Source organism: Schistocerca nitens, chromosome 9 (assembly GCF_023898315.1).
Source record: "Schistocerca nitens isolate TAMUIC-IGC-003100 chromosome 9, iqSchNite1.1, whole genome shotgun sequence".
Taxonomy (NCBI): Eukaryota; Metazoa; Arthropoda; class Insecta; order Orthoptera; family Acrididae; genus Schistocerca; species Schistocerca nitens.
In genome coordinates, this window is record NC_064622.1 from 406,906,771 (window position 1) to 406,925,897 (window position 19,127).

Sequence of the window (19,127 nt, forward strand, 5' to 3'; positions counted from 1 at the left end):
TCAGATCTGGCGAGTTGGAGAGGCGCAGCACATCAATTGGAACTCACCACCGTTTTCCTCAGTACAGGTGTCAATGAGCTGTTACCCTGGAGGACGACAGATTTGCTCCCTCCCATCAGTACAATAAAGAAATTTTCGGAATTTATCAGGCCATGCAACACACTGCCACAGCACCACTGTCCAGTGCTGATGGTCACATGCCCATTTCAGTCGTTGTTGCTGATGTCATAGTGTTAACATTGGACATGCATGGGATATTGGCTGTGGAGACCAATTGTTAGGAGTGTTCAGTTCACTGTATGTTCAGAAACACTTGTACTCCGCCCAGTATTAAAGTCTGCTGTTAGTTCCGCCACAGTTCACTGCATGTTCTGTTTCACCTGTCTGCCCAACCAATGACATCTGACATCTGTAATGAGGGGTGGCTGCCCAGTCCTACGATGTCTGGAGATGGTTTCATCACATGTTGAAGACACTCACCACAGCACGCCACAAAAATCCGAGACATTCTTCAGTTTCTTAAATGCTCGTACTGAGCCTCCTGGCCATCACATTTCTACCCTGTCAAATTCAAATTGTGTGCCTTCCCCATTCTACTCATGGACAGCACACTCACTGATATCACATGCACCATGCGACTGTCTGACTAGCAGTCATTCCTCACCAGGTGATGCGGCTACTACCTGGATGGGATTACATCAGTAGTTGTCATAATGTTCTGGCTGATCAGTGTATGAGTACCTAATGCTAAACAGGAGCCCCACATTTCGTTAGTGCTATGGGCCTGCACAACCTTAATCCTTCTCTTGTATACCCAACAGATTTTCATGGATGTCGTGGAACTGCTATGACTGGCACATAATTGAAACAGCTGAGAAACTGTTACAAAACAGTCCAAGGATAGTTACTTGGAGGCTACGTCAAGTTGTCTCCAGTCCTATGATGAGGGCACCTAGTGTTCTTCTGACCACAGAATAATTATGAAAACAGCTGCCATGCATGAAACCCCAGTTACCTAAATTTGATGAGTATTGTATTTACAGTGCACTAGCCCATTACTAATTTAACACCATTGACAAAACTTGGAAATCATTCCTTAATAATGCCTTTATTAAAATAACTTTTTTTAACAATAAGTTCTCTGCATTTTATTTGAAAGACCTACAGTTCTTCCACAAAAAACTATTTGGGCAAGTTTGCTGATGGTAAAACATGAAATGAAGAGTTGTCAAACTTTCTCACAGATTACAACTATGTACTGGACATGAATTTGAAACAGTAACCTCACCAACTCAGCTATCCAGTTACAAATCATGAGCCGCCCTAACAATTTCATTTGTCGGCACCTACCCCTACTCCCAACATCCATAGAATCTCCATGGCATTCCTGATGGCAAGTCAAGGCTGATGTATGGATAGATCTGTCAGTAGAACAATGTTTTGGATTCAAAACTCGGTCCAGCACACAGCTGTAATATGCTAGGAAGCTGTAAAACAACAACACTATGCTACATAGCAAAAGATTCATTGTAGAATACTTGTTAAAACAACTAAATTTTTGCAGTCCAGACTCCTGTACTCTTGGTGCCGAAATATACACTGCCCTACACAGGTTAAGGTTCAAATGTACATGGGAGACTACAGTACAAAGGCACAAATTCTGGTACATAAGATTTACTTATAACTAAAGGCACCTTACCAGCACAAGAAGTCCTGTTGTGAAGGACGAACAACATATCACAAGTCAGAGTTTTGAAGATGTTAAAACAAAAACACAAAAAGACAGCAATCAAGCTTCAGTACGGAGTACTATCACTGTCTCCAGATATGTGTGGTTAATAACAACACTGTTTTTTGAAATACAGATGTTACTAATTCTTACCTATGTTTCCTCATGAGTAAATTAATTGTCATGCAGTATTTAGATGTTAGAAAACATCACTTCAGGAAGGCTTTCAGCACAGTGGAGTTAGCAAAATCATCAAAAATCGCAAAAATCATGACTTCAGAAGAAAATTATCTTATTTCACATTGCTATGAACCTTAGCCTAGTGCACAATGCAACATACACTCCCACTGTAGTTGCCATTTTGTGTTGTTAACAGTCTGCGGAGATTTATTTCGTATGTTGGTAAATCTGAGTGTCACATGAGCTTTTGTATAAAAGAATTCATTACTGTCTGCAAATGAAATATGACTTGGTTGGCAGTTGGGGTAAGCGGTCATTGCTTGTTGAGTACCTTTGATTTGTGTCACTCAAGTTTTGATAAAAGTGTTGTGTACCTACTACCTGGTCAGGATCAAACAAACTGAGATTGCCTATTTTAACTGTCGTGTTAACAGCCAGCACAAGTTCTGATGACATGCCAGTCACATTAAATGTTAACAATTACCCCAGCAATGGTTGCACACTCTCCAGTTAGCTATAATTCAGTTCATCATTAGCACACATCTGCTTTGACTATAACTTTGCAAACCTTGAACATAAGACAAATGCCCAATTTGTTTAACGAGTGAGGACTATTCTGGTCACTCTATTAAGTCCCTCTGAGTATTTGCTAACTAGGCATGCCCCATGTGGAAGAAGATTGCCTTCACGAATATTTCATCATTGTTGAGAGAACTGGCTGACACAAAGATGGGAGATGTTACCTCAATACTTGCACTATCACTTCCTTACAGATGACCATTAACATCTTACAGAACACAAATGTCACTCCAAACAAGTACACCCCCACATCATCACATTAGAACATGTGACTTGTTGAAAGACCTGTAATTTTGTTTCTTGTACTCTGAAAATTGTGCAGAAACTAAAGGCTCGCCTGCAAAGAAGTTTTAACTCTTCTGCTCACTGGTTCACTTCATATACATCTTATCTTTGAGCTCAGATCTATTTAAGTTGTTTTGTCATCACAAAACTCCATCAATATGGCTACAAACAGAACAGTTTCATCCCTGTTCTTGCTCGGCCAAATTGTTAGAAAACGTATATCTACAATATGTGCTCCTTATCTTCACTTCACAGTAAAAGAACAGAGAATATCATTGCCATACTGGACAAACAGCACCTGGCATTCAGACATCTATAAATGCACCTGCAGACTGCACTAGCAAATGACTGCGTGTCAACCAAAGGCATAACATTTGCACATCTATTTGTTTAGGTGTTTGATTCCATGAGGAGGAGTACCCAGTTTGTGTTCACCCACACAAAAGTAATGGTAAACACTACTCTTGGCCCTTCAATGTAATAAAATCATCTGTCATACAGTACACTCTAACCTAAAACAAATGTTCCCTATCAGCTCAGACACAGCTGTATGGTGACTGATTGGGTAGCCTTCACTGCCTCACACTAATGGAGCAACAGAATCAGTTATATATTTCTAGAATCCACATTTTTAAAATATTCATCACCTTCCAAAATTAGAATTATAGGGCTGTTCCATGTAAAAAGTACACATGCCATCTTTGTAAAGGATATCCGCCATTGTGATTTTCTGTGAGGATTATAGTGCAGTACTGGTTGTGTAATCTGCAATCTTTCATTATATATTATTTCTCCAGTTTCTTCCGTATTTCTTTAAAATCTGTAACAGATTCTACCAACTTAAAATTCTTTGTCTGATGTTTGTATTTTTCATATAATTCAGGACTGAATGTCCTGCCACGTAATGGAGAAATCTTATTCCAAATGCATTAGCTCTTCTTAGTTGGTCAGACTTTACAGGTCAGCTCTGCCATCAACATAATAGTTATGGCAGGGCAGTAAACTTATGCAATTTAGAGTTCAAATAAAACAATGAAAAATCCAGAATGGAATGTTTCTTTTCAAACATCATGTTTCAACTTTCACGATACTGTACAACAGAAATTTAAGGGGCTTAATTTCCACATTCTCTCACTCTTGAAAATAATACCTAAGCTAAGGACTTACAGGGTGGCGCATGAAATGTGTTACCATTTTGTTTTTGAGTATAAACTTTATTGTCAATACAATCTGAAGGGAACATATACTATAATGAAGAGCCGTCCATGGAGATTTGTTGTAACTCAGCACATGCTCAATATGTCCACCATTTCGTTTCCTAACTTTCTTCAAACGAACACTGAAGTTAGCGATTACCCTACGGCACATGTCTTCCATAACTTCACTGCAAGCTTGAAGAGTAAGTCTTCTGAGCTCCATTAAATCACGTGGATGTTTTGGGAAAATTTTTTCCTTTAGGTACCCCCAAAGAAAAAAGTAACATGGATTGAGATCTGGACTACTGGGGGGCCAATTTTGTCCGTCATTGAAATGACCTGGAAACCTGAGTGAAATGATCCGCATGTCGAAATGCTCATGTAAAAGCTCCATCACAGTGTTTGTAGTATGTGGCCTTGCTCCATCTTGCATGAACCACTGTGTGTTGAAGGGCAAGGCAGTAGCAAGAAGCTGTGGAATGAAGCTATTGCGAAGCATGCTCAAATAACGCTCGCTGTTCACAGTTTCTTCAAAGAAAAAGGGTCCAATAAGTCCGTGACTAGAAATTGCTGCCCACGCTGTAATCCTCGGAGCATAATGTTGTCGTTCATGAAGCACTTGAGGGTTTTCAGTGGCCCAAAAGCGTACATTTTGTTTGTTAACCACACCGTCTAAATGAAAATGCGCCTCGTCTGAAAACCAAACGTTGTTGAGAGTTTCTTCCCTATCCTCCGCCCACTGAGCAAACAGTAGTCTCTGCTGCTTGTGTTCTTCAGTGAGCTTCTGTGCACAGGTCATCTTGTATTGGTAGATATGGAGGTCAATTTTAAGAATGCGTTGAACTGAGCGTCTGGATATTCCCAGTTGCACTGCTGCCTTTCTACACGATTTCCCGGGACATCTCTGTACAGCAACTCGTACCGCTTCATTATTCTCCGGCGAACAAACAGGCTTAGGCCGAGGTCGCTTCACTTACAATACTGTTCCTTCCTGTACAAATTTATCGTACAACCTGTGGATGATCTTCTTGCAAGGGACCCATAATGTGTTAAACTGTTGTCGAAAATGCCTCTCAGTCACAACAAGGCTTTTTGTTTCATGAAAAAGTAAGACAATTGCTGATCGTTGCTGAGTCGTCAGTCTTCCATTGTCAGCCATTGCTGCTTACTAGTCTCCTAGCAGCAGTATCGTGAATTACACGTCATTTCGTAACTCATTTGTTTTTCCGAGCTCTGCTGGTACTGCTGTAGAGATCCCAGCGGGATATCTAATTTGCATCGTAAATTGTGAAAGAAACAATTGGTAACATTTTGTGTGCCACCCTGTATATTCTCTTATTTCTTCAATAACTTGTCTATTTGTAATGGTTTTGCATATAAACATGCAAATCACTTTAGTTGTTAGAATTGGGCTACTATATTCTATTCAGCAGGAATCTTCTTCATTTATTTGCTGATGTCTGGAGCTCAGCTTAATCCTTGCCTGTTATCAGCAACAATGGTGAAGTATAATTCATTACACATTGTTTTATAGCTTCATAAATATACACATAAACATTAACAAGTGCAGGTTGAAGTGGGCACCCTTGTTGAACTCCTTAGTATACATAGAAGCTCTTCCACTTCTCAAGATCTGATTTTCCATGATCAGCCAACTATGACAAAATTCCAGATATAGTTAAGTAGACAGTACTAACACCAGCTCACAACAATGCTGTAATTGCTGGTTACACTTATTAAAATATTTAAAAAATGAAGAATTAGCCTGCAGTAATATATTGAACAGCTCCAAGCAACACATTTTAGTAATCTTTCAGTCTCTCTCTCATTAAGGATCCTCTATATAGGCAGTCTAAAATAGCAAATAGTGTAGCTCAATGAGAAAAATTAGGAAAATTCCTTGCAATATTAAAATTGTGTGCTGGACTGGAACTCAAATGTTTGCCTTTCATTGTCAAGTGCTCTACCAACTGAGCTACCAAAGCACCCCATGCTCACAGTTTTACTTCTGCCAGTATCTCATCTCCTACCTTCCTAACTTTTCCTAAGTTCTCTTGTGTACTTTGTGGGACTAGCATTCCTGGAAGAACATATACTGCATAGACATGGCTACCCACAACCAGGTGGATTGTTCCAAATGCGAATTTTTTTACTCTGCACCAATGTGTGCGCTGATTTGAAACATCCTGGTAGATTAAAACTGCATGAAATCTGATTTTGCAACAGACTGAGTTGTGCTTGAATACCTCAGTTGGTATAATACTTGCATGCAAAAGGCAAAGTTCCCCGGTTTGAGTTCTGATCTGGTACAGTTTTAATCTGGCACAAGTTCCAAATCAGCGCACACACTGCTGGAGATTGAAAATTTATTGTGGAAAGAATATTTATTCTTGTGGCATCATCTCAGCCTCCAGCTGTGTGTACCATTAAATTGTACTTGGAAACCAAATATATTATGGCGTTAATGGTATTCCTCTCGCACCACTGGCCTCCTACCTTCATAACAGAAAGAAAATGCAAAACTAAAATCAGAAAGAGAATACACAAAATATGTACTCTTACAAAGCTGGATGCTGGGTCCGCTCCTGTTCAGAACCTACATAAATGGTCTACTAATGACTTTAAATGGCTGTCAAAATGTATGTTTGCTGGTGACTAGTATGTTAATCTATTATTTATGAAGCAGCCATACCATTCAGTTGCTGATATTAGTTTCACCAAGAGTGTTACATGTAATGTACGTAAACAGTGCTCTTTCACTATCTACTGTTGCATTTATCATCCAATGACTAATCTGATGCAGCTCTCTATTCTACCGTATCTCTTGCAAGTCACTTCGGCTCTGCATAATTTATTGCAACCTGCATCCATTTCAGCCTGCTTGACATATTCAAGCCTTGGTTTCACACTATAATTTTAATCCCCTCCACCCTCCTTTCCTCCACTACCAAATTGACAATCCTTTGATGCTTCCAGATATGCTCTACTCACTTATCTGTTCTTGTAATTGAATTGTGCCATAATGCACTTTTCTCCTCAATTTTAATCAGTGCCTCTTCCATTGTTATTTAATCTACCCATCTAATTTTCGGCAGTCTTCTGCAACAACTCACTTCACAAACTTTTATTACCTTGTCTACACTGCTTACTGACCCTGTTTTAATTTCATATAGTGTTACCCTCTAGATAAACACTTTCAGAGATGATTTGTCACCACTTAAATTTACATTTCATGTTACCCTACTTCTGTTTTTCGAAAAGCCCTTTATTGCTATTGGAAATCTGCATTCTACATCTTCTTTACACCGCTGTTGTCATATGCAGGGTGGAGCTAATAACAGTGGCCCAGAAAAAGAATAACAGTGTACAAGGAAACACAGCATCTGACTATTGTAGATGTCGAAAGTGACCACCATTCATCTCTTGGCACTTTCGGAATCTGGTCAGCAAGTTGTTGAAGTCAGACCGAAGCTGGACTGCTGGAATTTCTGGTGCAGTTCTTGAAGACTATGAGGGTTGTTGTGACACACCTTAGACTTGAGGGCTTCACACACAAAGTAATCCCAGACAGACAGATCACGTGGCCTAGGTGGCCAGCCAACACTGCATCCAGACTTACCTCTGCTAACAACTGTCAAGCATGAGCATTGTGTAAATGTGCTCCTTGGTTCAACTGGATGCATGGGCAGCTGCTCTATCCTGCTGGAAGTAACTGTAGGTCTTTTCCTCCTCCATTAATGCTACTACAAATGGTTTCAAAATGTTGGCAATGTAACATGCCAAAGTCAGCATCTGATGAAAGAAGGTGGGACCAATAATGCAGCATGCAGACAATGATGTCTTGTGGAAGTTATGCAGATTCTCTGCTGTCCAGAACCTGTTATTTGACATAACCACCCAGGTGAACCAAGCTTCATCAGACAAAGAATAGATCCATGTCCAAGCCATTTATTGTTATCTCAGTGAACAGCAGCTCTCAAAACTGGAGGTGCTGAGGGGCATTTACTGGTTTTAATGCATGAATAATACACACTAGGTAAGGATGCCTGTGCAGGTCCAGGTGGAGTATTCATCCACATGATCGAAGTGATATTCCAGTCTCTTGTGACAGGCATCAGATTGATTTGGTAGGAGTCTGAAGCATTTTCTGGTGAACTGCAGCCACATTTTCTGGTGTGCATGAATGTTTTGGAATGCTTTTTGACTTGTTCAAAACAGATCCTGTCTGACACCATTTCCGAACTAAGCATTGCATGGACCTTTTTGCTGGCATTTTGACATAAGACTTCCCAGTGAACAACTGACCACACAATTTCCACGACTTTGCTGTCATATAACTTTCCTCAATGAGCACCTACTGCTCCACTGTGAGTACAATCATCCCTTTTGCACTGCTCCGCTCTCACTGACAGCCCGCACCACACTATGAACCAGGGGGATCACGTGGTGAGTGTACCCATGGTGAGCACGTCATGGGGTGTGGTTATATGCATATATTAACATCCAGGCATGTCCACTCGTCCAGAGCACTTTTATCTTTCCCACTCTGTATTTGTCTGCCCAAACAGAAAAACTCGTCATTTATGTTGATTAACTCATTTTAATATTTGACTCTCTCAACATCACCTCACTTAATTCTACCCTTTCATGGAAATATTACATTCAGCTGTTTCCAGCAGATTTATTGTATTACCTGGGAAATTACTCCCCATGATTCATACCGTATAAACATGTGGATAGTGAAGCACACAGTTTCAAAATTTTTCTTACAATTTTTTAGGTTTTTATCCTTGCCCCATGGATTGTCTTTTTTACATTACACTGATAAAACAGTCTTCTACATTTATTTTACACAAAATGTTATATGATGCTCAGCTACTCTATGCATCATATTTAGCAGGTACATCGTAAGACCATTTTGAAGAGTGGAGGAGATCCAGGTTTGTGTATTTTAGACTGTTAAATTAAATTCAAGCCACAGAGTTTGCAAAGGCTTTAGGTATAAGGTAGGAAAAATGTAGGGCAGGATGAGAGAGTAAGTAACAAATACTGAACAATACAAAATATATTTTGTTGATGATAATTAGTAAGGTAATATAGAATATTTTCTAACTTACATAATATTAGAGACAATGGTTTTAAAAAGAGATTAACTGGACATATTGAAAATGATAATTATATTCTGTAAAAAATCCTGTTTTCAGAATATTACCTTAACATTTTTCCTTTACATGTTCTAACAAAACAAACTACTTTTTTCATGTTGCAGCAACATTCTTTGCCTGGTTAAAACCATCACCACATCCTGAAACAAACAGAGCAACAATTATGAAAATATTACTGATCCTATAACCACTCTTCCCACCACAAACACACATTTTAACTTAGTCAATTTTTTAAAAGTAACCTGTCATGATTGCAAAACTAGTTCATCAGAAACCAGTTTTATTTTGGCTTCACTATTTGGTCAAAACGTTAAGCCTATTACTTCCTTCTACATACTTTCCTTCCTTGCTACCATATGAAAACACAACAATAAGTTCCAAAAGTTTGAGCTTGTGTTAACTGATTTGTACTGTTCTTGTCGTTAGTGCAACAGATTTATTTTGGGGGTGGGGGGTGCACACAATCAGTTAAATACACTGTACATAATATTTACTATTTACACTCAGTATCTGTAAGTACAGGAGAAATGTAAGACATGACAAACCCTAACACTGCATAACTCAAGAGTCACTTAAAATATACAACAAAATTGCAAGAACAGTTGGTAATTACATGCTTATGAATTAATTAATATAGAAATATATGTTGCAGGAAAAATAAAAAGAAAAGGTAAACAAATCTACCCAATGCAATGGATGAAACAAGAATACGGGTTAAAGAGTTCACTCTCTACCACCCTTTCTCTACTAATTCATTTCTCTTTCACCTATTAATTCAGTAAATAAATTTCTGGCAGACAAAGGTTCATATTTAAAGAAATTACATTTTTAAAAGGAGGACAAAAGTTTAAGTGTCACAGGTGATAATGTGTCCACGAGGCGTATATCTGAACGATTTGAATTAATAAGAAAAAAATTCCACCAATTCAACCTCGGTGTGGGAGCAAACTATGAACCTATGACACATGCATGTTTCACTCCACAGAATATCTCTGAATTACGAGGGACTAGCTTTTTATTGTGTAAAAAAGCATGCGTGGATACAGTCACTGACGCACCTTGAAGTTCGCTACATGGTTAATAGCCAAAGTAGCAGAAGGAAGGACGGACGAATATGAAATTAACCCAATTTCATGACATATACATCTAGTACCCTCCAAGAGGTAAATGAACTATGTATTCTATTTCAATACTTTCCATCCTGTTGGCTGGTATACAACAGAACGTAATTTCATAATTCATCTTTTGGCCATGCAACCAAAACCAGAATACTACTACTCCTAATACTCACATCAAAGAAAGTTTTGCATCGCATCCGTTCCAAGAGTTCCGGAACCTGTACAGAAAATTGGAATAGAGATCAACATAAACATCATTTCCGCCTTTTTATTACTCATGAAAAATACAGCAAGACCTTCAGATGTGGTGATCCAGATTGCTGTACACGCTACCTCTAAGACCCAGTAGCACGTCCTTTTGCATTGATGCATGACTATTCGTCGTGGCATACTATCCACAAGTTCATCAAGGCACCGTTGGTCCAGATTGTCCCATTCCACAACGGTTATTCGGCGTAGATCCCTCAGAGTGGTTGGTGGGTCATGTCGTTCATCAACAGCCCTTTTCAATCTATCCCAGGCAAGTTCGATAGGGTTCATGTCTGGAGAACATACTGGCCACTAGTCGTGCATAAAGACGAATGCATCGCCAGTATGCTGCCGGTATGGTTGCACTATCGGTCGGAGGATGGCATTCACGTATCTTACAGCCATTATGGCGCCGTCCATGACCACCAGCAGGATACATCGGCCCCACATAATGCCACCCCAAAACAGCAGGGAACAAGGGACCTCCACCTTGCTGCACTCGCTGGACAATGTGTCTAAGGCGTTCAGCCTGACCGGGTTTCCTCCAAACACGTCTCCAACGATTGTCTGATTGAAGGCATATGCGACACTCACCGGTGAACAGAACGTGATGCCAATCTGAGTGGTCCATTCAGAATGTTGGGCCCATCTGTACCACACTGCATGGTGTTGTGTTTGCAAAGATGGACCTCACCATGGATGTCAAGAGTGAAATGGCACATCATGCAGCCTACTGCGCACAGTGAGCCATAACAGGACGACCTGTGGCTGCACGAAAAGCATTATTCAACAAGGTGGCGTTGCTGTCGGGGTTCCTCTGAGCCATAATCTGCAGGTAGCGGTCATTCACTGCAGTAGTAGCCCTTGGGCGGCCTGAGCGAGACATGTCATCGACAGTTCCCGTGTCCCTGTATCTCCTCCATGTCCGAACAATATCGCTTTGGTTCACTCCGAAACGGCTGGACACTTCCCTTGTTCAGAGCCCTGATTGGCACAAAGTAACAATGCAAATGTGATGGAACTGTTGCATTGACCGTCTAGGCATGGTTGAACTACAGACAACACAAGCTGTGTACCTCCTTCCTGGTTGAATGACTGGAACTGGTCGGCTGCCGGACACCCTCTGCCTAATATGCACATATGCACTGCTCATGCATGGTTGTTTACATCTTTGGGCAGGTTTAGTGTAGAGATGAGTAGTTCACCAACGAACGGGTGCAAAGGAATGGTTCACCAAGATGAACGAAAGGACTGAGGAACAAATTCCAAGGAACGATCGGTTCATAGTTCACTTCGGTCGCGGCGGTCTACTTATAGTTCCCGGGAACGAGGAACGATCGGTTCATAGTTCACTTCGGTCAAGGTGGTCACTTCGGCAGTTCTCGTTGCATGCTCGTCTCAGTCTCGGTCTCCCTCGGCCGCACTCGTCGTTCTTCGCATGACCACCTGTCTCAGTTCCGCTGCCGACTGCTCCTAATTAGTTCAGTATCCAGTTGTTTGTTTCGTTCACTGCGCTCACCCATTTTACATGTGTTCCAAACTGTTCTTGCACTTGGTTCTGGCTATTTAGTGTACACGACTGGTAATCAAAAAGTATTTTATAGTTACGTAAATTACATAAAAATTACGTTGTATGTAATAGGTAAGTCTTTTCAGGTAACAAAAAGGCATATCAGCTCACTTCATTATATCGATGAACAGCAGAAGACATACTTATAACAAGGCAAGTTTTTTTTGTTATTCACATATTTTTTGGTTTCATCGACTTGATTTAGCAGCTAACTTTTACTAATTTGCTTAATTTTTAGTGTAAGAAAATTCATACAAAACGATTTTCGTGTATCTTTCATATACGAAACATTACATTTAGGAAGGCTCTAATTACTTCATTACTTTTAATGGGTTCCCATTGAAAGTTAAATTTGCTCATACTGGCTAATTGATCGAAACCTTTCTGTAATGAAGGTGTTTTTTCTCTCCTTTATCGTGTTATGGACAAAGTGCATTGTATGACCATGCTTTTTGAAAACTGCAAGCAGGTAGGTCCTGCACAATCCCAGAATTATAATCAGTGAGGTGATACACAGTGCCAAGGTAAGTGGGCTTAAGTCTAGGTCCATTACCATGCAATCAGTGCATCATAAAAAATCTGTGGTTAGGTGTCTCTCTCACTTGACAGACTACACAGGATGAAGCAGCCAATGGAGCACTGGCCAGCAAACATATAGTTTATTGTTTTTGTATTTTACATTTGCAATGAGTAATTGTTTCGTGCAGTTTGCATGCAATACTAGGTGTCAGAATGAACATGTCATAAGTGAGTAAATTGACATGCATTTTACCACTGAACCACAGACTGGTTGTGGTGTGGTGTGGTCAGAAAAAACAATAGTATGAGTTTTAGCTATTGTTAGGAAGTGCAGCACAAGTGAGTGTGAGGTGTCTCCTGCATGTGTAAAGGCATGTTATTTAGGAGTAGGAAGGCTGATAATGAAGGTTGGAAATTGTGTTTACCTTTATGCTGACACTCTTCTTGGCTACTTACACCAAAGTAGGAGGCATTACGGAATGCAAAAATGGATCATCAATCTACAGGAGACAGCGACTTCAATGATTTACGATGTAGAGCTGCGGCCGCCAAGATGCCATGCAGTCTGCATGCCTTCTTGCAGCTCATAACTGTTTTACAAATAAAGGTCTTGTCATTCAGAATTGTTCTGATTTCACACCGAAATTGAAATGTGATTAAGAATGATGACCGAACGAAATGTTGACCACAATAACTGCTGCCTTTGCACCACTAGTGAGAACCGATTGAGCGAAATAAGTTACTGTGCATCCACAGTGCTGCATGAAATTAACAACTATTTTGTTTTGAATTTTTGTAAGTGTGAGAGCTTTTTTATGACACACATGAGTTCAAAAAGTCAGACAGCTTGTAAGCAACAGAATAATATTTCTGTTGTTGCAGTGTTTACTCTGCATTGCGGACTTAATCACTTCAATTGATGCCTCAGAAAGAGGAAAGAGGAAGGAGGAGGAAGAGGAGGTGGAGGAGGGGGAGAACAAGAATAAAAGGAAGTTCTGGAAAAAAAATAGTGTGTTTCATAATGCATGGACTGAATTATATCAGTTTATTGATTGTGAAGGATAAGTATTCAGTCTCAGGATGAAGACAACAACAACAACAACAACAACAACAACAACAACAACAACGGCAAAAACTATTGCTTTTCAAAAAGAATGTATCTCAAATGCCATTATGATAGCAAGCATAAAACAAAATTTTAATGTCTTATTAGTAATTTACGAAAAAATGAAATTGTCACTAAAGAACCAGAAAGATGTTTTTGTGGTTCAAGCTCAAAGTAACAGGTCAGGTGTATTTGTGAGTGTAAAGGTAGCCAAAATACTTGCGAAGTATGGTTGACTGTTGACTGACAGTGAACTAGTAAAACAATATGCTTTCGCTACCTACAGCTGAGGAGATGTGCCCAGGTTAAAAAAAAAAAAAATTGCTATCTGCCAGGATGTCCTCTCAGCATACTCAGGCAATAATTAATATGAACAACTTCAGGAATAGGCACAATTATTTGAGTGGTTCTCTTTCGGTATCAATGAAAGTGATGACTTTTCAGATACTGAGCAGCTACTACTATCTGTTAACAGAATTGATCACAACTTCAATATATTTGAGTTTTGCAGTTTGAAAGGAATGACTACAGGGGAAGATTTATTTCACCACTTAGAACAAACATTACTATCAATGCAATTACCACTGCTAGAACTGGTAAGTGTTACAACTGATGGAGGCAGAAACAAGAGTGGGTGGAATTAAAACTAAACTGACAGACGGGTTGTGATATCCTATCAACTTTCTGTTGTGGTATGCTGCAAAGTTCTTGAATGGAAAGAAGTGAAGGACATTGCGATATCCACTGAACACTTCACCAGAAAATATGGGTTGATACATCATCAATTTGAACGGTCTGTCAGATGTGGAAGCAGATCACTGACATACCTTGTATTACGGGATGTCAAATTAAATACCTTTCAGACGTCAATTTTCAATGCTTTTGTAATTGGCAACCAGTTTAAGCATATTACTATGTCATCTTCAGGCCTTGCTACAGTGATATCTTCGACCATCACCTGCCGACTGTTAGATAAACGTGGGAATGTGAATATAGGCTTTCCTGGTGTATACTGCTGATGAAATCTTCTCGGGCTTCCATCCAGGTAGCTGCGCTGAAAATCCACGACGTTTCAATGAGTGTCATTCTCTTCATCTTCTGGTGAAGTGTCGATGGAATGTGGCTGTCATCTATATGCGGCAGTCGTCTCTCCCCACCCCTTCTACCGGCGCGCGCACGCCGGGGAGGGGGGGGAGGAGACCACGTGGGGCCAGGTGATGCCCGCCACTTGCCGCATTACTCTAGCTTAGAATTGTTTAGCGTTAGCAATTGAGCAAGGTCCCGGCGTACAGCTGCTATTGCGGGGTTCCACACCGAACTTAAATGGTAGCCCTCGTCCCTGTTGATTGTCATGTAGTCTTATTCCTTAATGACGCTCTCCCCGAAGCAACAGGCTCGGCAAAGTATTTTCGTTTCTTCAAATTGGAAGGTGTGTCCCTTATCGAGGCTGTGTTCTGCCACGGCCGATTAGTCCTTGTGCCCCAGCCGTACGCATCTAATGTGTTCCCGGCAGCGTTGCGAGATGCAGTGTTGTTTGACCAATGTACTGCAGCCACATTCGCATGGTATACTATATATACCGGGAACTTGTAGATGCAATTTGTCCTTCACCGAGTCCAGGTGGTCGAAAAATTGCTTTGATGATGTTTTTCCCCATTATTCTTGCAATTTTGGCTAATGGTGGCCAAAAGTAGGGGATAAAGGCGAGTTTCTTTTCCTCTTCCTCTTTGTGGATAGCTGTGTCACTTTCTACCTCAATGCACATCTAATGTGTGCTTCGCTGTAACCATTCTGACGAAACACATCCTTGAGGTGCTGCAGCTCAGCTGGAAGGCTGTCTTTGTCACAGATGGCTCTTACTCTGTGAACCAGCGTCATTAGAATGGTGTGCTGTTGCGCTGCGACCCAGTGTCGGTAGGAGTGGTGGGGAGGGACGGCCGCCGCGCGCTGCTGACCAGCTCTCTCTCTCTCTCTCTCTCTCTCTCTCTCTCTCATATATATATGACAGCCGCAGTTCATTGACACTTCGGCAGAAGATGAGAATGACACTCATCAAAATGTCACCGATTTTCAACGCAGCTACCCGGATGGAAGCCCAAGAAGATTTCATCGAACATGGGAATGTTTATCTAGCATTCAGCAGGTGATGGTTGAAGAGATAACTGTGGCAAGGCCTGAAGATGGTGCAATAAAATGCTGAAACTAGTTGCCAATTAAAATAAGGTGGAAAATTGACAGCTGAAAGGTATTTAATTTGACATCCTCTGTCAAGCAGCCAAGTCCTGCAACCATTTTGAAAAAGATGGACATACAGAGACTATCTTGTATTATTCTGAATTGAAATGGGCAAGTAGAGATGCAGCACTGAAAAGATTTTTTTTATATAAACATGCAAATGTGTCCCAGAACTTCCAGATTCTCAGTAGTTAATGTACCTTGGATTTTTGAGAGATTTAAGTAGACAGTTAAATATGCTGACTACAAAGCTGCAAGGAAAAAACAAATTAATATCCAATATGCATGCACACATAAAGGCATTTTAGATTTGAAGTCTCAGGCCAATGGAGGCATCTGTTAGTTTTATGGTAGCAGGAGTGCAAACTTAAAAGGCAGTGTGGCCTTTAGCACCAGAAGTAAAATGTAATAGTTCTGCACGAATGGTATTGTCCATTTTTCTGGATGGGAGAGTTGTACAAAGTAGTGTGAAGCTTTTCCGGATCTGACAAGCACTCTAAATTAAAAAAGTTTGAGAGCAGGAGTTGAGGTAAGATGTGGGTATTTAACTTCATACAGCTACCTACACACTGTACAAAAAAGATGTAATAATCCTCACTGAATCTATGTTACAAATGGGGACACCATCTGGTTTTTGGGGAGAAGGTGTTGGGATGAAGTGAGAGTGCTTGACAAAGCCAACAACGTTACTGAAACAGATACTATGTAGTTAAACTTGACAACAGTCAACAGAGAAGCTACCAGGCACTGCTTCATGCTATATCGCACAGAGGCTGTCTTTGTGTTGGCAATTCAGCCCAGCAGCCACTGCAATACCATCCCTTGGTGTTGGTGATGGCCGTGCAGCTTGTCTCACATCTTGCGCAAGTTCCTAATGAACTAGCACCTTGTATTTATGTCGTGTTGATGGTAATTAATATCACTGAGGGTTTCTGGGTCACAATGACATTAAATGTTCCAAGATTAGGGTATTTTCAAGAGTTGTGAAATAACATTAAAGACCTATGTTGCAGGATTAAGATTTGCTCTCTGCTTGTTTCCAGGAACAGTTTTAACTGGGCAAGTGTTCATGCTTTGTATTATTTTAAGAAATCACCAACAATCAGACTATCCTTGCCACCCCTCCCTATTTAGGTGACCATATGCTAATCAGATTTTTGTATTTTTCCTTTTTTTGGTATGTGAAGTACAGAACTAAAATATGAACCTTCAGAAGCAGTTTGATGCAATTCTTTCTTGAGAAAATCGACTTTGTAGATCTCCAACTGACTAACTCACCACAGGACGGACAACTTTTGATGAGTTGCATGGCTCTATCAGTAGTGCTCAAGACCAGTAACTGCTTGATCACTGGTTAGATCTTGTTTCAATCATCATTCATTTTCTATTCAATTCAAATTTTACATTATTTAAAAATGCGTAAGTTGTATGATAATTAGCACATATTGAACTATTCTGAATGAAAATTGCATTTCAACTGAGAGGAAACACGATATTAGAGAATGTCTATACAAGGAGAAGTGACCTGTTATCTGAATGTGTTTACAAACTTTACAATATGCACCTTACTATTAGTTGACAATGTTTGCCATCATCAGGTCTTATGACACTGGTGTGATGCTTGCACTACTAAAATTACCTGCCAAGTGGACCACAGCTGCTTGGATACAAAAGAATTTGTTGAATTCCACAATGGTTTGAAGGGATACATCATCTTCCTGCAAGGGACATTTGTGACTGTAGTAGCATTTCAGCATTCAATGCCGAAGCAGCAGATAGAGTTCTGTGGTATTGTGAGATAGGGAGAGGGGAGACAATTCCTGAAGAAGCAATGCTACTACCAGAAAACTTGTAGCTTTATACATTTCAAATCTCATATGAAAAATAAGTTTGCCACATATGTACAGTTAATCCAATGAACAGAATGATGAAAATGTTTTTCATGAAATAAGATGTGCACTTTAAAAAAATTGTAATAATAAATGTGTTAATAACATTTGACAAATTTTATTTTTAAGTGACATAGGCATTTGAACTGGAAGAAAAGAAACAAAAAATATCCAAAGAAATACTGACCAAAAAGAGACTGAAACAAGTGATTCAGTGTTTGTGTCTCGAGTTCTACCGACAGAAACATTTTGTCTGTCAAAAATTGTCTAATTTTCAGTGAAATAAAGTATTTTGGAGAACTTCAAAGTAATTTTTCTCAAAAATGTTTGTGAGTTGCTTCTGCTGTTTGGGTCACTGACAGGGTGTATACGTGGACAAGGAAAAAAATTCCCGGATTTTTCCCGGTTAAAAATACACTTTCTCCCGGACGAAAATACACTTTTTCCGTGTTAAGTGACAGTATACTCTTCCTCGGCACTGTAAAAGTCATCAATTCTTAGAATGTTTATGGTTTTATATAACGACGTAGAATTTCCCGCCACTTCAGAAAACTAAAATCAGAGGGGGAAAAACACGTTTTGAAATACCTTTGATATGCACCAACATGTACGATGCATATTTCTGTAATACAAAGGTATAAATTTGAATTCCACCACCATACACCGCATGTCACTTTCCGAAGCATTGAAATCGAGATTGCGATGCGCTTTTGCAAGCCAGTCATAGCTCATGTCACGTGATCTCGCCAGCTGATGACAGCATAGGACACGTGGTGTCCAATAGCAAGATCACTTTTAAGTAGGGTGAACACACAAATAAGAAAAGTTAATGGTTTAGATTAATATACATAGAATTCACATATAATATTGGTCTCTAAGATTAATAAGCTGGAAGAGACGCTAAGCTTCCACATACAATGTTGATCTTTTTTGTGAGTGTTACACTTCAAGATACATCACACAAATGTGCCAGCAAAATTTTTAATAACTTCGTTTCAAATAAAGCAGAAAAGATTAATGAAAGCCGAACCTCTTTAGCAAACCGACAAAAATAATTTCACTGTTCTGCAAGGCGATTAATGCTCGATTGTCAGGAAAGTGGAGATAAAATCTAAAACTAATAAGATATTTTAGCCTTCCGTAATCATGCGAACGTATTTTCATTCATTTGATAACTCCCGGTCGCAAAAGTTCATTTGTTATCATTTAACGTGAGAACAATAAACGAAAAGGAAACAAGAAAATGACTGAATATAAACACAGCTGACGTAGATACGACCCATCTTCCCACCACAACTCAGACTGCTC

The 19,127-nt window shown here is 39.9% G+C and overlaps 1 long non-coding RNA gene across 2 annotated transcripts in view; it reads right to left on the bottom strand.

Moving 5' to 3' along the window:
* Window positions 1–9,054: 9,054 nt before the first annotated feature.
* Window positions 9,055–19,127, bottom strand: part of LOC126203831 (uncharacterized) — a 68,337-nt gene continuing 58,264 nt past the window's right edge. For both annotated transcript variants that reach the window (XR_007540387.1, XR_007540388.1), the window contains one exon: window positions 9,055–9,274. This is a non-coding gene — a long non-coding RNA (uncharacterized LOC126203831). The remainder of the gene's footprint in view (window positions 9,275–19,127) is intronic.